Raw genomic sequence first — 19,148 nt, 5'->3', positions numbered from 1 at the left:
AAAATCTGCATCGCATGATGTCTTGTATGCAAACTACTTTGCAGACAGTTGTAAATGCAAGGTTCAGATTGCAGTGTCAAGAGCTGGCAAACACATCTCGATTGCTGAAGTCTGCCTCCTAAATGCCAGGCTAAAAAGTACTTATTTGCCTATCCTGTACTTCAAAAATGAAAACCCAAACGTGGGGAAGGAGAAAGCAAGAAAGACAATGAAGTATCAATTCTAAACCTACAATGTTTGTGAAAAATAAATGCGCTGAGTCTCCAGGCAATCAAGTGGCTGATACCTACCCAGGCACAGGACTGAAAAGCAAACCAGCTTTCCAATCTCTGCTAACCAAAGCTTTTGCAATCCTCCTGTATGCCATTTCCTTGTTTATGTCTCATGGTACTGGAGTTCAACCTAAAACGTGAAATGCGGTATTATTTACAGAACAAGAGAGCATGTCGTTTGGAAGAATTCGTAGCTGCACACATCCCAATCCTGTTCCTCAGTCCAACACCCACTCCTGAAATCCTGTACCAACCAGATTAGCCAATGTGCACATGCTTGAGCTCTTGCGGAAACAATAGTCTCTTTCAGTCCATACAATCTTCTGAAGAACCAGGCGAAAACGTCATGGGAAAAGTTAGGAAATATCTGCAGAAAACAGTCTGCAAGATGAAAGGCAGAATGAGCCTTTTAACTTATACAAAGTACATAACATGGAAGAGAAATGCATAGCTTTGTTACCTAGCCCCTCTTACAAAGGGCGTGTTTTTTTTTTTCCCCAGGATGGAAAAGGGCGTTGAAACAACTTTAGAAAATAAAACACTTTGGTGGTGGTAAAGCTCCCTTACAAACAGAGGGCTGCAGGCAAAACCCAGCTCGGGGAGCTGCACAACAGATCTGGGAGCCGATACCCGCTCCCTGTACAGGCAGGGATCTCCCGCTGATGGCAGGGATCTTGGCAGGCAGGATGGGTCCTCCTGCCCCCAGAGCACAGCACTCCTCCCTTCGCTCCCCTCCCAAACAACGGCTCTGCTGCCGTGGAGGGCATAGCACTATTTTTTAATTAATCCAGCACAAGACTGGAGCTGCCTCAGGGTTGAGCTAAACATTTTCTGTATTTAACCACCACGGCAGAAGTAACTATAGAGAAAAACACTCTGCCATAACGCTAGGGAATTGAGGACAGAAAAGAAGCTGCAACAGAGCCACCCCTGACCTCTTGAAAGTTTGCCTCCAGAGGACTCAAGAATAAGAAACCGAATTTTTAATCAGCAGGGAAATGGGGCAGGGAGACTTGTTCTTGGTAGCATTATGGTCAGGAATATCACATAAAAGGCATTATAGGGTCGTACCATCCACCTTCTGTTCCAAACTATAGGTCTCAAAAAAATCTTATCAGAAAAAAATTCCCCCCCACTATCAGGACAGCACTAAGCACTCAGAGACATTTAAAACTAATACAGTTCTACAATTCCTTGTTTCTCCTCTTGCAAGGGGCTATATAACTCCTGCAGAAAACACTCCTGTATCAAAGCAGATTTTCTCTGCATGAACTCATGTTGCCTATTATTTTTTAATTGTCTGGTATCGCATCTTTCTACAGGATTGCTTATGTTAAGGGAAATACTGACATTAGCTCTGCAAAAAACACTGACTCCTGTTCTGCGCAAACGCCACGAAGGTTAATAGCAGCAATAGTGGCTTGAACTCTGCCTTTGCCTTGCGCTGAGCAGACCGTGTAACTGCTGGCATCTTACCTCTCAGGCACTCTTCCCCTCAACTCACGCTCACTCTCTGCAGGATTTTACTAAGCAGTTCATCTAAACCCGATGGTAAGTATTTTTCAAACTGCAGGAGCGAGTCAAAGTATAATTTGATGTGTCTGGCTGCACAGACACCATATGAGAATGTGAGAGCTGATCACAGAAGAATATAAGTTGCTTTTTCATTTCACAGCTCCGAGAGTCAAAAGGGGTGTGTAGGACCCTGATATATACCAGATGTTTTAAAGTAAGGTGGAAAAACTGGTGTGGACATATTTGTCCATCGTGAAAGCTTCCCAACAGCTACCAACTGGCTGTTCTGCAGTGAGCAGGCTTGCTCTGCCTGTGGAAGATTACAAGCCTAATGGAACGAGAGTATTCACAGCTTTCACGCACATGTATAATCCTGCTCTCAATCTTGCTCACTTTTCCTGAAAATAAATTTAACAAGTCCATCAATATGATGTGAGAAAGTCTCAAAACAGAACTCATTTTGTTACATATATTCTTGTACCTATTTAAGAAAGATGGTGTATTTTAAAGAAAAAAGTTTGGACTGGTGAAACTACAGATGTGCTCCAAATTCCACATTCAACACCAGAAACGAAAAGTGCAAAATTTTTTCACTTGTTTGTAGCAAGTCTTGAGTCAGTTTCCTTCAGAAATTTTTGTTTAGAATTTGTGTTTGGATTTTAAAAATAAATAAATCTTTCACCTCAGATCCAAGGGGCCTCAGCCACTACCCTTCCTGCACTAGGTACTCTGCAAATGCATACAGAGACTTCACATCTCTGTCCTGAAAAGTCAAGTTTCATCTTGTAGTTACAAGACTGGAGGTTGTTTGCTTTTCTTTTTCAAAAAAAGGGAGACTTCATCGTGAAAACAAAAAGAGAAGAAGAAGAAAAAAAAAAAGCAGCCCTGCAGAAAGGCACTATTTCTGAGGAACAGGAATAACATGCATCTATCATTTGCATTGACCCCTTGGGTGAAGCTCATTGCAGAGGTCAAAAGTATTTCCATGGACTTGAGATGAAGTCTGGAGAGTTCAAAATACTGCTGAGAGTGGACATCGCTGTCCTTGACTGCATGGTGTGGAGGTGTGTGAAGGCAAGGCTCCTCCATCAGCCATAACGCTTCCCAGCATGAGAAGCCCAGGTGCTGCTGGAGGCACACTGGTACCACGAGAGTGCACGCTCACAAGAGCTTTCAGACAGTATGGTGATATGACTCACCTAAGATGGAGGGAGACTTTGATAACTTTCCTGTTGGTGATTCTGCAGCTCCTATTTCCATAGCCCATGGTGGTTCAAAGAACACCACAGGATGTGCAGGAAAGAAAAAGAAGCATCTCAGGCCAGGGACAGGTAAACGTATACACAGGTGAAGCAAGCTGAGGGCTGGGATCTCACAAGCCTCCCATATCCAACCCAAAGCAACCTCTTCACTGAACGCTGCCTCAATTCTTTTTCTACATAATGTTTGCAACCATAAAAGGAGGTTTTGGAGATTTACCTAAGGCTTATGAGATGACAGGATATTTTGCTCACAATCCATTTGAATAGTATTTATGTCTGTTGTTTTGTTTTTACGTTTCCTTGTGCACATATACTGCCTGCTTCTTTCAGCCTGGCTCTGCCTGAGGAGCAGAACTGTCAACCCTTCTGGCTCTCGGAGCAAAGCGCTGCCTACGCCAGCCTCGAGCTCAGCACTGAAATCACTCATTCCCACATGGGACCATGGAGATAATCCTTTGCCCATTAAATATCCCACTTTCTTCCTTATTGCTCCAGAAGGATATGAATGAATGAACTGCACTTTTTCTGAACACCACCTTCTGCTTTTATTGAGTACTTCAGTTACTGGTTCCAGCTGCACCTCCTTGCCCTTCAAGGCACCAGTTAAGGTTGCTGTGTCTGATTTCCAAGCCCCCAGCTATAAGTCTCTTTGGGGAAAAAAGGCTGGATTCTATTAGTCCCATGAAAAAATATGCATTTAGTCCATAACCATGGGCTCCCGAAACACAGCTGTTAAGCACAAATCTCAGTTTCTGAAATTTTCTTTCTGTTGGTTCATTATCTTTACTACATCCCAGCAGAAACCAGAGTCCCTGCAGGCGGAGGGAGGAAGTCTTTATGCTTACAGCTGCATCTAATATTGGCTAGCCAAGCAGATGCAAAATGTTGCATCAACCTGATATTTCACTTCAAAATCTCAAAATTTTTCTCTTGCTGCTGGGACTAGGTGCCTGTGGTTTGAGCTACCACTGGGGAAATGGAAACTCATAGCCAACACTTCAGATTACTTCCCAGCGCTGCTGTGCTGCCCTCAAAAGAAAAACAACCAGAAGTTGTCAGACATAAAATGGCTTAAAACAGATACCTAGAAAATACTCTGTAATAAACAAAAAGTGCAATTAATTGAAATAAAGGCTGAAGCTCCCAGTCAATCATCATTTTAATCTTAAGAGTAGGACAAGATCCCTATGTAGCAGCTTTGGCCAAGAGGCCCTGACCACTAATTTAATCCTGCAGGTGCTGACTTTATGCCGTTGTCGTCTTCCAGCCAGATCATTCCAGTTAAGCAGCCTTTAATATTTTCAGCAGAATCCATAGACTGAAACTCCATTTTTTAAGTATAGTCATGCACAGGAAAAAATATAATTCAACTTGCCAATGAAGAACAAAAATACCAGATCAATGGGCATACAGTCTTAGAAATATAACTCTAATCCCTCACTTACTAAGAAATCTCTTTCAAAGAAATGTTTATGTTAAAATTTAAAGTTATGTTCAACATTAATCTTAGGGAATTTTACAACAGAATGTACCAATTTTAAAAGGATTCTACAGTTTTAATGAATTCCTAGAACCCACAGACAGAAATTAAATGGGGGGGGACCTACAGTGCTGGCTAGACATATTTCAATATTTGTTACCATAGAAACAAGCCAGCAGATTTAGGTTTTGGAGTTATCCTTGCTATAAAATATTAAACTTCTTACAGTTTTTGCATATGTATATTATGGCAAGAACACTGACAATCCTGATAAAGCCCAAAGCATCTTAATTATTTAACAGGATTTTAACTTTTTTTTTTTCCCCTTAACAAAGTATCTTTTAATTTTTTTTTTTTTTTCCTTAACAGACTGAATTTTAAAATCTTCCAATACTTCCAGAATACCAAGGAGACACTTCTGGCTGACAGAATAATATACAGGAGATGCATAGGAGATACTTATTGTTCGACAATGCTGTGGAGAAGTGGTAGATAAAAGGAACACAAACACATTCTGATAGAGAAGATTCGACAGTAACGATAAAAATTATACCAATTATCAACTGTGATTATTTTACCAGCTAAAAGTACATTAAATGAAATATAACATTTGAAAGGAGTTCATACTTCAAATCTGGTGGTTTTGTTTTCAACCCTAGCAATGGAGAAAGTACAGAATTTCAGTGATTAAGATAACATCTCGACACTTCAGCGCTATCAAAAACTTCTGGCAGATACCTAAGAAATGAAACAAAACGCACTGTCCTTTCATGCTTCAGAAGAGCATCGACAGTTGTGTTCAATCCACAGCACAACCAGCATGCAAAAGGATCAGCAATTCAAATGAAGAGGAAGGTCCAATGTTTACTGCAGCAATGCTCCTTCAAAAAAGAAGGAGAAAAAGCTTGTTTGGACAACTCGAATGGCGGAGGGGACTGACAGCTCAGCTTGCCCTTCAGAGGAGTCCTGAACGTCATTTGCTGTTGAGACACGAGCTCAGCCAGAAGCAGTGGGAAGATCAACACTTGGGCAGGCCCAAGCTCACTGCCACCAGGACTGGATGTGTGCAAGTGACTTTGACCCTGATTTCACAGCCAAAACTGGTTGCATGTTGTAGGCCTCGCTTTTTGTTTGGATTCAAGAAAATCTGTTTACTGGAGGCTGAACATGAGGCTTCCACATTATGAAAAAATGAAAAATTGGGAGTAAAAGCTATAAACCACACAGTTATTTCAATATATTCCAGCACTGGGGGGACCAGGAAAAACACCAACAAAAGCAAAGCAAACCAGAACAAAGAAAAAACCTGAGCAAGACTGAAACACCCTCTTCTTCCAAGAATTAAACAATGCTTTTTATGAAGTGTAAAGATAAGCAGTGGGACTACCATTTCGTAATGCTTCTGAGGTCAGTCCTCTAACACAGGTTCTCAAATAGCCAATTAAATGTATGCAGTCCTCACACTCACATGTATACCATCATCTTAAAAAAGCCCAATAGCTCAAGCCTCTTAAAAAAAAAGAAAACGGAAAAACTTATTCTTGAATGCTTGCAAGACAACCCTTTAACGAATGGAAAATCTTCAACACTTCAGAAGAGGAAAATGTAAGATGGCTTAATTTTAAATGAGTAAGAATTTAAATGTCACTTCCTGCATGTGACATTGATTTGAAGAACCTTGCATTTTTGTTTTCTTTGGTGTGGTTAATGGTGGAATCTTTGTAGAGTACATTTCTATGGCATTTACTGTTGCGTGTTTATGTTCGGCAACTACTTTGCATAATTCTAAACACAAGAAAAGCAGAAAGTGATTTTTCCTCCATAAAGAAAGAAAAAGATCTAAAAAGTAGCATGCTACTAGGGCTTTCAAAGAAAGAAACACTGGAGAGAAACTATCCCAACACTCAAGGGAAAAATGCACAATTTCCTTTCACTGACAGCTGCAGCAACGTACAATTAATTTATTTTATCTGAACAGTTATGCATACACATTAAAGACAGAGCAACACTACGTAGTATAGAGAATTTACCCACAGGTCCACAAAGGGCACCACTATCAACCTCCGGAGGTGGGAAGTTATTCAGACGTCTGAATAAGTCCTGGAATGACAGGAGGTGCAGGCAACACATGTTGTCAAAGACACAGCATCGCATACATGCATTCAAACGCAGAGCTATAAACGCCCTTGACACACCTTCTCCTAGGTTCTCTGGGCCACGTTTCTCCCTTAGGGAGTCGTACACCGCTGGATATGGGGCTCCAGATCTTTCATTTCCAACTGCTGCTGTAGGTGTCAACACCTCCTCAGCATGTCCCTTCACCCTTCTTGCCAAGCATTTGTAAGTCTGATTCGAAGAATCACTTAAACTCAATGTGGCTTTTATGAAGTTTTCTGTAGAATGCATATATACAAGTAAAATAAAGCAGACAGGAGTCTACGTATGTGCTGCAGGTATATCTTGGAACAAAAGAGTTATCATTCAATCAGACTGCTCAGCTGATAGACTCCTGTGCTTTGTCACCACCCACCCCACCCCCACCCCCCCACCCCCCCGAGAAATGCATGTACACCATGATGGCTTTTAAATCATTTGACAAACACCAAACACCTCTCCAATTTAAGTGACAGTCTGTGGCACCACTGCGGATGGCTTGGGTTGCCCTCCTGGGGTGGCAGGACAGCACATGGCCAATGCCTGGCCACCCTATGTCTGCTCTGAACAGGGGAACATCAGCACTGGGTGGCAAAAAGAAAGGGGAGACACCAAAACTCTTGCAGCAGTGCTGCTGAGCAGGAGGAAGATGCACTCCGGTTCTGGATAACATGCCCCATTTGGTCTGCTTAAAATATGTTTTCGAGAAGCACAATCTCCCAGTTTATTTTCTATCTTGTAACACAAGAAGAAAATAAATTTCAACCAAATAAACACTCAACACATGTAAAAGAAAATACTCTCCACGCAACATGCAGTTCACCTAAGAGTATTTCATTCCCCTTTAGACGAGTGAGGCCAAGAGTCCAGCTGGATTCAAAAAGGGACTGGACAAGAGCTTCCCATCTCAGCAAGACTTTGGAAAATAACATAAAAATCTCATGCTCCAGTCTTGACCCAATAATTAAAGGGTAAAGCCACCACAGGCTATCAGGATGTTGAACTTGCCATTTGAGGTGGGGCAGGAGTACTGCCCCTTCCTCCAAAGCATCTTGCTGCTGGTCACCAAAATAGAGAGAGGAAATTGAGGTATACAGACAGGGATCTGAACTGGCACAGAAATGCATATGACTCTTCTAATATTGGAAGATTAACATGCGAGAGTTGATGAATAGGAAGGATTAAATATAGAACCAAAAAATAAGCGAAATGATTAATTGCTAGGAAAGGGAACTGATGATTTATGGAAGAGAAAATTAGTAAGATTTAGGAAACTGAAGAGAATAAGCAGCGAATAAGCTGTGGGGTGGGAACATCTGGTGCATACAAGCCCCGGCAGTACAGGGCACATACCCCCAGCTTCGGCTGCCCCTCTCTCCTTCTCCCAGCCTGGGCGGGTGCAGAGCAGACAGCTGAAATAGGCAGCGTTTTGAGGTTAACAGCTGAAAATAACCAACTTCAAAAACAACAAGCTGCAATCAGTTTTAAATAATATCCTATAATCTGAAACAAAAGAAACTGGTCTCTTCACTCAATTAAATGCTTCCATGTGGTCTCACAGCAGGCTGGTAGCACTGTCGTGCTCATGTCCTCGTATTCCAGCGCTTTCTAGAAATGTCTAAAAATAAATGGATCCTTGTTTAATGTTGTTTTCATTTATTTTAAGAAGGGCTAAGTAGGAATGGAAATGGAAGGCGTTTTTAGCGTATTTGTTTTTAATTTTGGGGTTATAATATCTCAACAGTAAGCCATGCTTTAGGTCTACAGTTCTTTGCAACTATTAAGATAATCAAACTCTTTTGCAGTTGGCCTGCAACCAACAGGCACCCCAAAGCAAAATAAACCTGAAAAATAATCCAGCACCTTAAAGTCTATTATGATCAGCTGTTTGCTTGGTGTCTTCAATCCATTTGCTTTTGTAGAGAATGATAATACAGAGGAAAAAAGCCAGATATGCTGTGAAACCATAAAAGCACTTCACATTTTAACATAACACCTGCTTGATTTTTTTTTTTTTAACTTAATGCCATTTTTAAATCACTTACAAAAATACTTTTTTCAGTTAAAAAAAAAAGATACAACCGACTACATCCTCTTTGGGTTACACTCATGAATGAGATGCTGTCTGCATTAGAAACAAGCACCTGGATCAATTCATGGGCATCCAGTGAAGCCTGTTGGTTTCCTTTCCAAACACTAGTTTACAAAACACACTGCCAAATCCCAGCCTGTGAGTGGCCTCACTATTAAATACAAAGTCTCAGGGGTGGAAGTGATGATGTGCAGGAGGCAGAGGGGCTGCTCACCATCGTAGAGCCCAAGGCTCTGGCTTGTAGGAGCCCTGCATGGGAAGGAGACCGCTCCCTCCCCCGGAGAGATTATTAAGACACCAAAGCAAATACTTTTCATACTTTTCTGAAGGTCCATTATGAAATACTGCACCGAAGAATCATTAAGAAACAATTTTGTGCTATCTTTGGGAGATCTTGCATTTCCTCATACAAGTCTTCACGTGGGCTCATCGCCTTTACTGCCAAATACTTTCTGCGCGGGGTAAACAGAAGGACCTGGCTTCGCACAGCCAGCCAGCCAGGAAAGAACTGGTCTGAGACTGCGGGGAAGCATCAGCATGTTTCAGTTCAAGCAGTCATCTCATTAAACAAAATATCCAACGTTTCAATGGGGACCCTTCGCACCACCCTTTGTTTCACCCGGCTTGGCTCCTGCATGTCCTAAGCGGAAGTTTCCCATCCTTCGCTACCTGGAGGAAAGGACAAGCTCAGAAGAATTGTCACTGTGTCACCAACGCACCCTGGAGGGCTTCAGGATCTGCAAGAGGCTTGAGATAAAACTCACCACCATTTACGCAGCTTTCTGTGCCTGTCACTCCCATCTCACAGTGCCTCGCAACTTGTAAATTTTGCACCATCCTCTCTCCCCATCTGTCCTCCAGAAGAAGTTTTCTTTTGGACATGAGGACACTTGGTATTGTTTCAGAAGGACTCCAGCAGCTCCTCCTGCTCCACTGAAGGAAGATCCGCACAAACTTCAGAGTCAGGGTTTAAAGGACACATTACCTTGATGCATTTTTCTTGATGAAAAAAGAAAAAACTTGTCCAGTTTTACTCAGCAGCCTTCTGAAGAAGCACCCTTTCATTCAACATGAGTATGGAGAACTCTATACCTCTTCCTCTATACAAAGGCTAAGATCTAGGTGAATAGCAGACGTCGTCTGACATGATGAAATTCTGCATGAAGAGTGGTAATAAAATTTTTTGAGAACCTGATTTATATAAGAATTAAGACACAAACCTCAAGTTTCAAGAAATGCACCATTCTCAGTTTAGTGCTGAAGGCTGCAACAGAGTGTATTTTCAGCTCAGTAGTGCTATACAGTCTCCCTATTAACTAAATAAACTCCCATACTTGATTTAATGGGAATCTGTTGTTCTAAACAAAATATGTAAGGCAAAAAGGTTTACTTAACCTGCCAAATATTTAAATGAAACAGAAAAGAAAAATCAGTACAGGCATAACACATTTCATAAAAGGGTGGCTGTAACAGTAACAAAGTTGAAGTGGGCAAGAGATGAAGCAATACAAAATTGGAAGCAATTAACGTATAATATTCAAGAAATATTAAATCCAGACTGAAGACTCAACTCAGCATTCACACAAAAAGACGTGGTGATGAAAAGCAGAAACTTTGCATAATCAGCAACAAGGTATTTCAAATGCAGCCATCAAAACAGAGGAGACCAGCAATGCCACACTGAGGAGAGCTGCTTGTAGAACAGCAGCGCTGGTAGCACAGGCAGGGAAGGACAGGGCACAAGTGAGGTGCATCCCCTGCACCCCAGCTGTTACTGCTGAGGAGGTAACAGCTATACACAGCCCTTTGTCTCTGCCCAGGCAGCAATAGCATCTGCTTGTTATCAGTCTGAAGGGTACTTACAGCTTTGGTAACTACCTTCCCCCTAAAGAAACGCACCTCAGTAAAACCAGGAGAACCACAACCTGTGCAAACAGCAGAATCACAGCACCTGATCAGCGATCACTCTACTGCGCTAGGGAGGCATCAACACTGGCCTCTCTTCTGGCACCTCCTGAGTCACCCTCCCCACTGACTTCCTTCAAAATGGGACATCATAGTCCACCTCCTCTCTGTCCCCAGACCAGCACCGTCCTCTCAGGCTCCCAGCAGGCTTAACCACATGCTTAGCCAGAATTCAGACCTAACTTCAGGTCTGCAAGTTTACTTCTTCTAAGGCACCGAGGAGTAACTCAGACATATTGAGACTGAGAGCAGCCCTGCAGCACATGACTTGCAGCTCAGCATGACCCAGCAAAGTACACTTGCAGCCCAGAAAGTCAACCATATCCTGGGCTGCATCAGAAGTGTGGCCAGCAGGTGCGGGAGGTGATTCTCCCCCTCTGCTCTGCTCTCATGAGATCCCACCTGGAGTCCTGCATCCATCTCTGGGGCCCTCAACATAAGAAGGACATGGACCTGTTAGAGCACGTTCAGAGGAGGCCATGAAGACGATCGGGGGCTGGAGCACCTCCCCTATGAGGACAGGCTGGGAGAGTTGGGGCTGTTCAGCCTGGAGAAGGCAAGACTCAGGGGAGACCTTACAGCAGCCTTCCAGGACCTAAAGGGGGCCTACAGAAGAGATGGGGAGGGACTTTCTACAAGGGCATGTAGAGATAGGACAGGGGTAATGGCTTTAAAGTGAAAGAGGTTAGATTTAGATTAGATATAAGGAAGTTGTTCACTGTGAGGGTGGTGAGACACTGGAACAGGTTGCCCACAGAAGCTGTGGATGCCCCTTCCCTGGAAGTGTTCAAGGTCAGGTTGGACAGGGCTTTGAGCAACCTGGTCTAGTGGAAGGTGTCCCTGCCCATGGCAGGGGGGTTGGAACTAGGTGATCTTTAAGGTCCCTTTTAACCCAAACCATTCTGTGGTTCTATGATATCTATGGATTTTATGTGGGCTCCAGAAACCTACTTTTACTTCAAAAAGTACCAGACCTGTGTGTAGTCAGACAAAAGAGCCGTTTCCTACATGCTCTACCTTTTCTTTCAGCTGATGCAGAGGGTGATACAGTAAGTGCTCTTTGGACATCACTTGCTAGTCCAGAATCCCAGGGCTTATCCTCTATGTCAGGGACCAACACTGCCCTTCATGCCCTGCTTCTCGCTGCAACAAGCCCCTGGGCTCAAGCAAGCCTGTTTACTACAGACCTACAGCTCACAGCTCCTCTCTGGACTTATGCAATTGCTTACACATTCTCCCAGAGCCTCTGCAAGCTGGAGACTCCCTGTTCGTGCTACAAGGGAAAACGAGCTTGCCAACTACATTTGAAAGAGACAGCAAGAAGTCTGATGATAATGAAGTGCCAGTTTTCTGTTTCGACTTTAGGTAGAACTTCAAGATGACAAAGAAATCATCCACCTCATCGCAGATACCAAGAGAGCCTTTTCCTCTGTTTTCATCCTATGCTAGTATTTCAAGAGGTTGAAATTAATTTTTTTTTTCCAAACTGAACTGTCATGGGTTTTGAAGTACCCCCACACTTACAGTGTGGGGCCTGGCAAAGTCGCATGAAAATGGCTGATAAATTTAGGTAATTTTTGTTTCATTGTTCTTGTTTGATGTTCACACTTTGGAACCTGAAAATTTTGGAATGTGATTGCTGTTCTCACATGATAAAGGCTGTTCCTATCTCAGCCCTAAAATACTGCAAGGGTTACATACAACATACATAACTCTACTACTTTTGTATCAAGCCCACAAAGTTGTTACCTGCAGAAAATCAATTCCTACACAGCAGTTATTACAGAACATTAATTTGCACAAGAAAAAATGCATTCTCCCTGGACTTATAAAGTTATATTTTAATATTACAGCCTTCTGTCTTCTTTGGAGGGATGAGGAACTTAGAAAAAAAGACAAACAAATCTGAGGCAATGTTACAAACCAATTGCTTTTTAACCAATGGTCGAAGGGTCCTCTAGAAGGCAGGGATGCGCTTGGGCATCCCCTTGATCTGCATGGTGCAGGAGTTCTCTGTACCCCAATTTCAGACCCTGCTTTATCTGCTGAGTGTTATGCAGCCCAACTATGTTGAGTTAAACCCCGGAGGCTGCAGAGAGGAATGGGCAGGAAGGAGAAGGGGGAATGGGTCAGGGGATAAGCCCCTGCCAGAGACACTGCCAGGACTCTTAAGCAGAGGATGGGGAAGCTATTAATCAGGAGGATGGTGTGGGGCTGCATCAGTGGGGAGTAACGGGAACAACACAGAGCACACGAGGAAAGAAACGTGCTCAGCTAAGTGGGAAGAAGCAGGCAGACATTCGTGTCACTGATTCTGCTATGTGAGGGTAATTTGTCCTGAACCAGATTTTGAATTTGTCTGGAAGCAGGCACTGAGCACAGTTTTCCAGGTGAACGCAAATTTGTGCTGGATGGCGGTAAGTGGCGAGGCTTTCCTTTCCTGACAGGCTTTTTGAGGGAGGCACAGGCCAGGTAGGCACAAGGCTGTGCGATGGAGCCTGAAGGCAGCATCCCCCACCCCAGGGAGGACGCAGGGACATGCGCACACCCAAACCAGAGCTCGCCCTGCAAGCCCAGCATGTGCAGGTCCCAGGTGCAGTTTGTTCTCATAAGCTGATTAAAGCCAACAGGTTTGTGCTCGTATTTACTGAAATGCTCTGGGTATTTTGCCTCTGCCTGTCTCACTCTGCTTGCTTTAAAGAGCAGGCTGCAGGCATCCCAGAAGAGCCAGCCAGCCCCACGCCACTCTGGTCTCCCTGTGGCCACTGGTGGCCTTCCCTCCACCCCTACGCAGGGGCTCTCCTGACCCCATCCTCACTAGCTAACGCTCCCTCTCCAGGAGCACCCCAGTGCCTCCTCCCTTCCCATCTCCATCAGAGCGGACATATGTTGCGTCACCCTGCTTAGTGCTTCTCCTCTCCAAAGCCAGCTGTAAGGAGTAACTAATCCTCTAAGCCCTGTGAGGGCAGGTAGCCTCCATTTTACATGTACAGAAATGGAAGAAGGGGTGAAGAAGTTCAACCTGTTTCTTTAGTAGATCCCCAAAGATAAAGCACAGCACTGGTAAGCATTTTAACTTAAGCTCTTAGGCCATACAGGGTAACCTACCAAATAAACCTAACAAGCAAGTACTGAATGTTTATGATATATTTGTTTACGTGACACACAAAAAATTTACTCTGGGCAGCTTCTCTGGGTATGTTCATTGCTCTGTAAACTTGTGCGTGCGCGCTTGTGGCTGTATCCTCTCCTCTAATCTTCAAGCTAATTTCAGCCCAAGAATTGACTGGAGGCAACAGGAGCAATCCATGCAGCCTTGTGAGCTTCCTTTAGAAAACTTTTCATGGACTACACAAGCCGCACTTCCCATTCTCCCAGCCTAACTGCTAAACAAGAAAGGCAGGAGGACAAACAAAAGCTGGCGAATGCCACTTGCAGAAACCACGAGGTAGCCAGCTGCAAACCTCTCTGGCACAGGAACTTGCCAGCCTGCTGCCACCATCACCACTGGACATCCCACGGATTACCTGCCCTCTGGGCTTCTCACATGCGTGGTTATTATGTAAGGTCATACAGCCTGACACGTGTATTCCTCAAAGTGATGGGCTCCCTGGACTCCATCCAGAGGGTCAAGAAGAGCTTTGAGAGAACCCTGCTGTTTGGTTGGTTGTATCCTGTTTGGACACTTAGCAGGGATGACCCTACTCTTCTAGGAGGTCCAAAACCTCAGTGGAATTAATTAATTAATGCAGTAGAACTCCATACCCTCATTGCATGTTACAGAAGAATGACCTCCAGTACCAAAGTTGGTAGATATACAATCACAGAATCATATTTTCCAGATGGAATATAAGAGTTGCTTTAAAAAGACATAAACCTTTTAAAACCTCTTCATAATGTTAAGATTTTAAAGTGACTGAAATAAATTCTATCTGCTAACAACAACATTTAAAGTGGGTGGCAATCCTGGTTCTAGCATACTTAAGCTTTGCATCAGAACAAAACTACCATAAATTGGTTAAAAACCACAGCAATATGCAGTTGACACCCACGTATGTTATACTGGTGCCCAAGAACAAATGATATGTATATAATATTTCTCAGTATGCTCCATGTATTATTGCTGTAAAGAATAATGCGAAGTACTTAAAATCTTAAAAAAAATTCTAACTCAGTTGACAAAAAAGAAGAGGTAAGCCTCTCGCACACATACATATTCCTCTTCATTCTCTATAAAATCGGTATTGTTTACTAAAACATTCTTTGTATAGATAGCAACAGATCAAAAAGAGATCATGAAATAAGAGATTATAAATGAAAGCATATTTGTAACTATCATGTCCTCTGGTCCTTTTTCCTTATGTTCTTATTACAATACATACACTGAAAAAGGAAAATAAATGTTATTTAGATACACAGACACGCAAATACCACCTGAAACACAAAATACTAAGTTGCCAGAAGTGGCCTCCGAATAACAGTGATTCCTTTGGATATTGCAAGTAACTGCAGTAACAGGAAATCAATTAATAAAACCACCTTGGTCAGGAGCAACTGTGCTCAATGGCAATAAATACTACTGACGTGAAAGAGTGGTGAATAATAATAAAAATAAAATACGTCCCTCTGTTTTTGCAAAGAATGAAGTGCCATCTGACTCCTCACCTGTAGCTCCACAACACAGTTATTCTGACTGACAAACTCATCTGATTTCCAATCTAAAGTTTGCTTTATCTCAGTCTGCAGAACTGCACAGATGCTTCTCCCATGAAAAATTAAATCCAGCCTGCTGCTGACACTTCACTAGTAATCCCAAAAGCAAGAAATGTGGACCCTTTGCAGTTTAAAGAAATTCTGCTTTCCTGCTAAAACCCACGTATCAGTTCTGACAAAGTCCTACATGAAATCATCCACCTCGCTTGAGGAAGAAAAGTTCTGCAGGCTTTGCCGAGCACACGCCCCGCGGAACAGCAGAGCAGCCCCTCGCCTGCTGGTGCAGTTATCTGCTACACGGGGAAGGGTTTTCTGCTCTCACCTGCCTGCCAAAGGTTTGCAGAGCATAGGTTGCTTCCTTCAGGACCGGTGAACTGCCTCTCAGCAGAAGGCACAAAGGAAATTAACAGCCATTACCCCCCTTTGTTATTTTTCTTCTGTAGAACACACTCCAGCAGGTGATGCTGCCACTAAATTTCTCAGCGTTTTAACTACCTGCAAACACATTAGCAAAATAAACAAAGGTGAAATGGCATTTCAAATGTTGGTTTCCCTGGGGTTCTTTCTGCCACAGAGGAAAATTTCACTAGGAAAAAAAAAACTCTACATCAGTGTTTGGAACTAAACACTTGGACTAAACCTTGGAAATAAACTTGGACAGGAAAAAACAGATCTTTCAGTTTATGAAGGGAATTGATTATTAGCTTGCATAATCCTAAATTCTCCTCTGGTTAAACAACACATTCAAGACAGAACATAGACAAAAAACAGATACTTACTGGGACAAAAAAAAAAAAAGCAAAGGGAAGAAAAAGAATCTTTTAAGAACACTGTATTAAATGCACACAAAATCCCTTCTCTCAAAGCCTAACACTTATTTTCCCTGCATTTATTTTCTCACATTTAGCAGATCATTTCCCTAACACCCTTGAAAAGACGAACACTAATTCTAGGCATTATTAAGGATCACAGACTGTATCTCCTAAGTGCAATCATTCTAGGCTGAACTTCATGTAGTAAACACTGCATTCCACAGGCTGAGGAGCCAGCTTTCAGATAAACATGCTTGCTTAAATATCAAGTATTAACACCCTATGGCAATCCAAGTCCATGCACAGTGACTCAGTGCAATTATTCTGTGTGTAACAATAAGTGGGCAGTCATGCGGATTTGTAACTTATTGGTTTAAGCATTAAATTAAACAAGCAAGAAAAATTAATGAAAACTATTCAATTTTAGCCCAGACTGGGTACAAAATATGAGGAAGTATTATAAACATGACATAATCTCATTTAAAGAGACTATAACACATAGGTCTTACAAATATTTACAGACATTAATCTTGTTAAGTTGATTTCCAGAGTTTTATTCAGTAACAGGATTGATTGGCTGGAGAAACACAGGCTCAGACAAAAAAAAAAAATCAACCAGCTGAAAGCTCTATTTTTGTCAGAATGATGGATTCTTTTCTTAAGTTACTTGTTGTCTTTTGTTTCAAGACTATAAACATTAGCAGTTCTCCAACTGGCAAGAGAGGCTGAGATGTTTTGTCTTCACCATTCTGGATTGCTTTCTGTTTTATTACACAGTCCAAGAGTCAGTGAAGATGCAACAGCTTTGATATCCCTTCCCTGTAAGATCACCGTTCTTTTGCCCACAACTGGATCTTGCCGCTGAAGCAGTGAGTATACATCTGCTCCATGGGCTTATGCTTGCTCTGATAAGAGATGGGTTGTGGATCCTGATAAGCAGAACTATTGCAACCTACACAAGTTTACATATCTGAGACAACCAACATTAAAATCCAGTTCCCAGTTGTTTATTTGCTTCCCATCATCGTCAATTTCCCACAGCCAAGCCTCCATACAGCTTTCATGTGGCCACAGTTATTTCTGTCTGCACTGAGAGGTCATTTCGTATGCTGCTAGAAGGGATACTGCTTTCTTCTGTGACTTCAGGCAGCTTTTAGGAAACAGATTTCCTGCCCCCTTTCCAACTAAAGGCAAAGGTCAGCGAGTCTAACAATGAAGCACAGTGTTGGAGCTCAGTATTTTAGTGCTAAAAATTTACCCACAAACGCAAAGAGGACAATTGCTATATAAAACTCCACACACAGTTCCTAAAACATGTCCTGTCAAAAACATGTGCTTGTAGCCCAAGAAAGGATTTGTGCCCACTAAAACAATGCTATTATGTATAGGTTTTCCCAGAAAAATGGTATGTTACTAAGCAAAGGTCCGGTACATTAAAATCGGTACATCTGATTTTACTAAGTAATGAAAAGTACAATATATGCAATATGAACAAACAAGGTACCTTCCTTGCTGGACTCAACAGCTAATGGTCACGTTCATGCTTTACTTCCACGTTATGACCTTCCCCAACCTCTCTGCCATCCCCTTGACCTATCAAAAGCATTACACCGAAGGGGTCATTTTTTCTACATCAACATTGCTAGGCCAATTATCCTCCTCTTTTCACTAACAGGGCCACATCCGATGTACCATCCTAACTCTATGGTATTCCTCATATTCAGGATCCAAGAGGAAACATATTGGAAGAACTCTGCCATAAGATTTTCAGAGCAGTACAATACTGTCCAGAGCACCAAGACCTCACTACATATTTATGAGCAGCCGATTTTCAAACAACGCCCTTCCCAGGCAAAGAAAATAATCACCAGAAAGTACATTGAAAATTGTTTCATTATTTGGGTCAGAGCTTGAAGGTATGGTCTTAGCTGTCCCATACAAAGAATGGCAGTTTTTGTCCTAATGTTCACTGTAGCTCTTCCACTCCATTTGGAGGAGATGGGGCCCTAAATCTGCACAGGTCAATACAGTGTATCAATAACCCTGTCAATCAATGGCAAGCCCCTCACCTATTTCACCGAATACAGCCTAGCGGTCTGCCAGATGTAATACACTGCACTTAGTTTTGCTAATTTTCATTTCTGTGGAAGTTAAGTGTTCCCCACACAGTGGTACTTCTTGTTTACACACTTTTTTAGAAGGCTTCCATATGGATCATTCAGAGGAAATACTGGCAATGTTTAGTAGTAACTGTATGATATACTGTACACAAGAAAACGCTTTTTCAGATCACACTCATGGTCCACCTCACCATCGGGCAGCCCTGCTGCAGAAGCTTCAGGGCAAGGCACAAGAAAACTAACACTGGTCAGTCACAGGAAAACCCTCCTCATCCAGTCTCTTCTGTTCCGCTCACCCTGCTAGAAACCAAGCTCTTAGGAGGATACTGACGACCCAAAGCTCCAGCCTGCTAGCTAGTAACTCTCTCCAATAGCTTCTACCCTGGAAGGCCTCGTCCCTATGCGTTACTCACCAGGATGCAGAAAAGGCTCATGCAAACGTTTAAGGCTTCTTCCATAAAAACGAAACTGAGCCACTTTCTCTGCCCCAGATGTTTAGGCACACTTCATTCCACAGCCTCTGTGATGAGCATCCAGCCACTCACACAGGTGACAAAACTCACCGCGCCGGGTACTCACCACAGCACTTCCCAAACAAGTCAAGCATGGGGTGGAATAAGGACATATGCAGAATAGAAATCCAGCTGCTTTTCCTGAATGGCTTCAGTGAAATTAAAACCCTCCATCTACTCGCTGACTTCCTCCATTTAAGCACAATTGGTTGAAACGACATGCATCACTGTAGAAAACAGGTGTGTTGTAC

General features: G+C 42.7%; 1 protein-coding gene across 5 annotated transcripts in view; it reads right to left on the bottom strand.

Annotated features, from left to right (window-relative positions):
- The window catches only part of BACH2 (BTB domain and CNC homolog 2), a 193,842-nt gene that overhangs the window by 154,507 nt on the left and 20,187 nt on the right, over nt 1–19,148 (bottom strand). The gene's annotated exons all lie outside the window — the stretch shown is intronic.

This window comes from Strix aluco, chromosome 3, assembly GCF_031877795.1.
Source record: "Strix aluco isolate bStrAlu1 chromosome 3, bStrAlu1.hap1, whole genome shotgun sequence".
Classification (NCBI taxonomy): Eukaryota; Metazoa; Chordata; class Aves; order Strigiformes; family Strigidae; genus Strix; species Strix aluco.
Note: the sequence above shows the minus strand (reverse complement) of the source record. Positions and strands in the feature narration are given on the sequence as shown.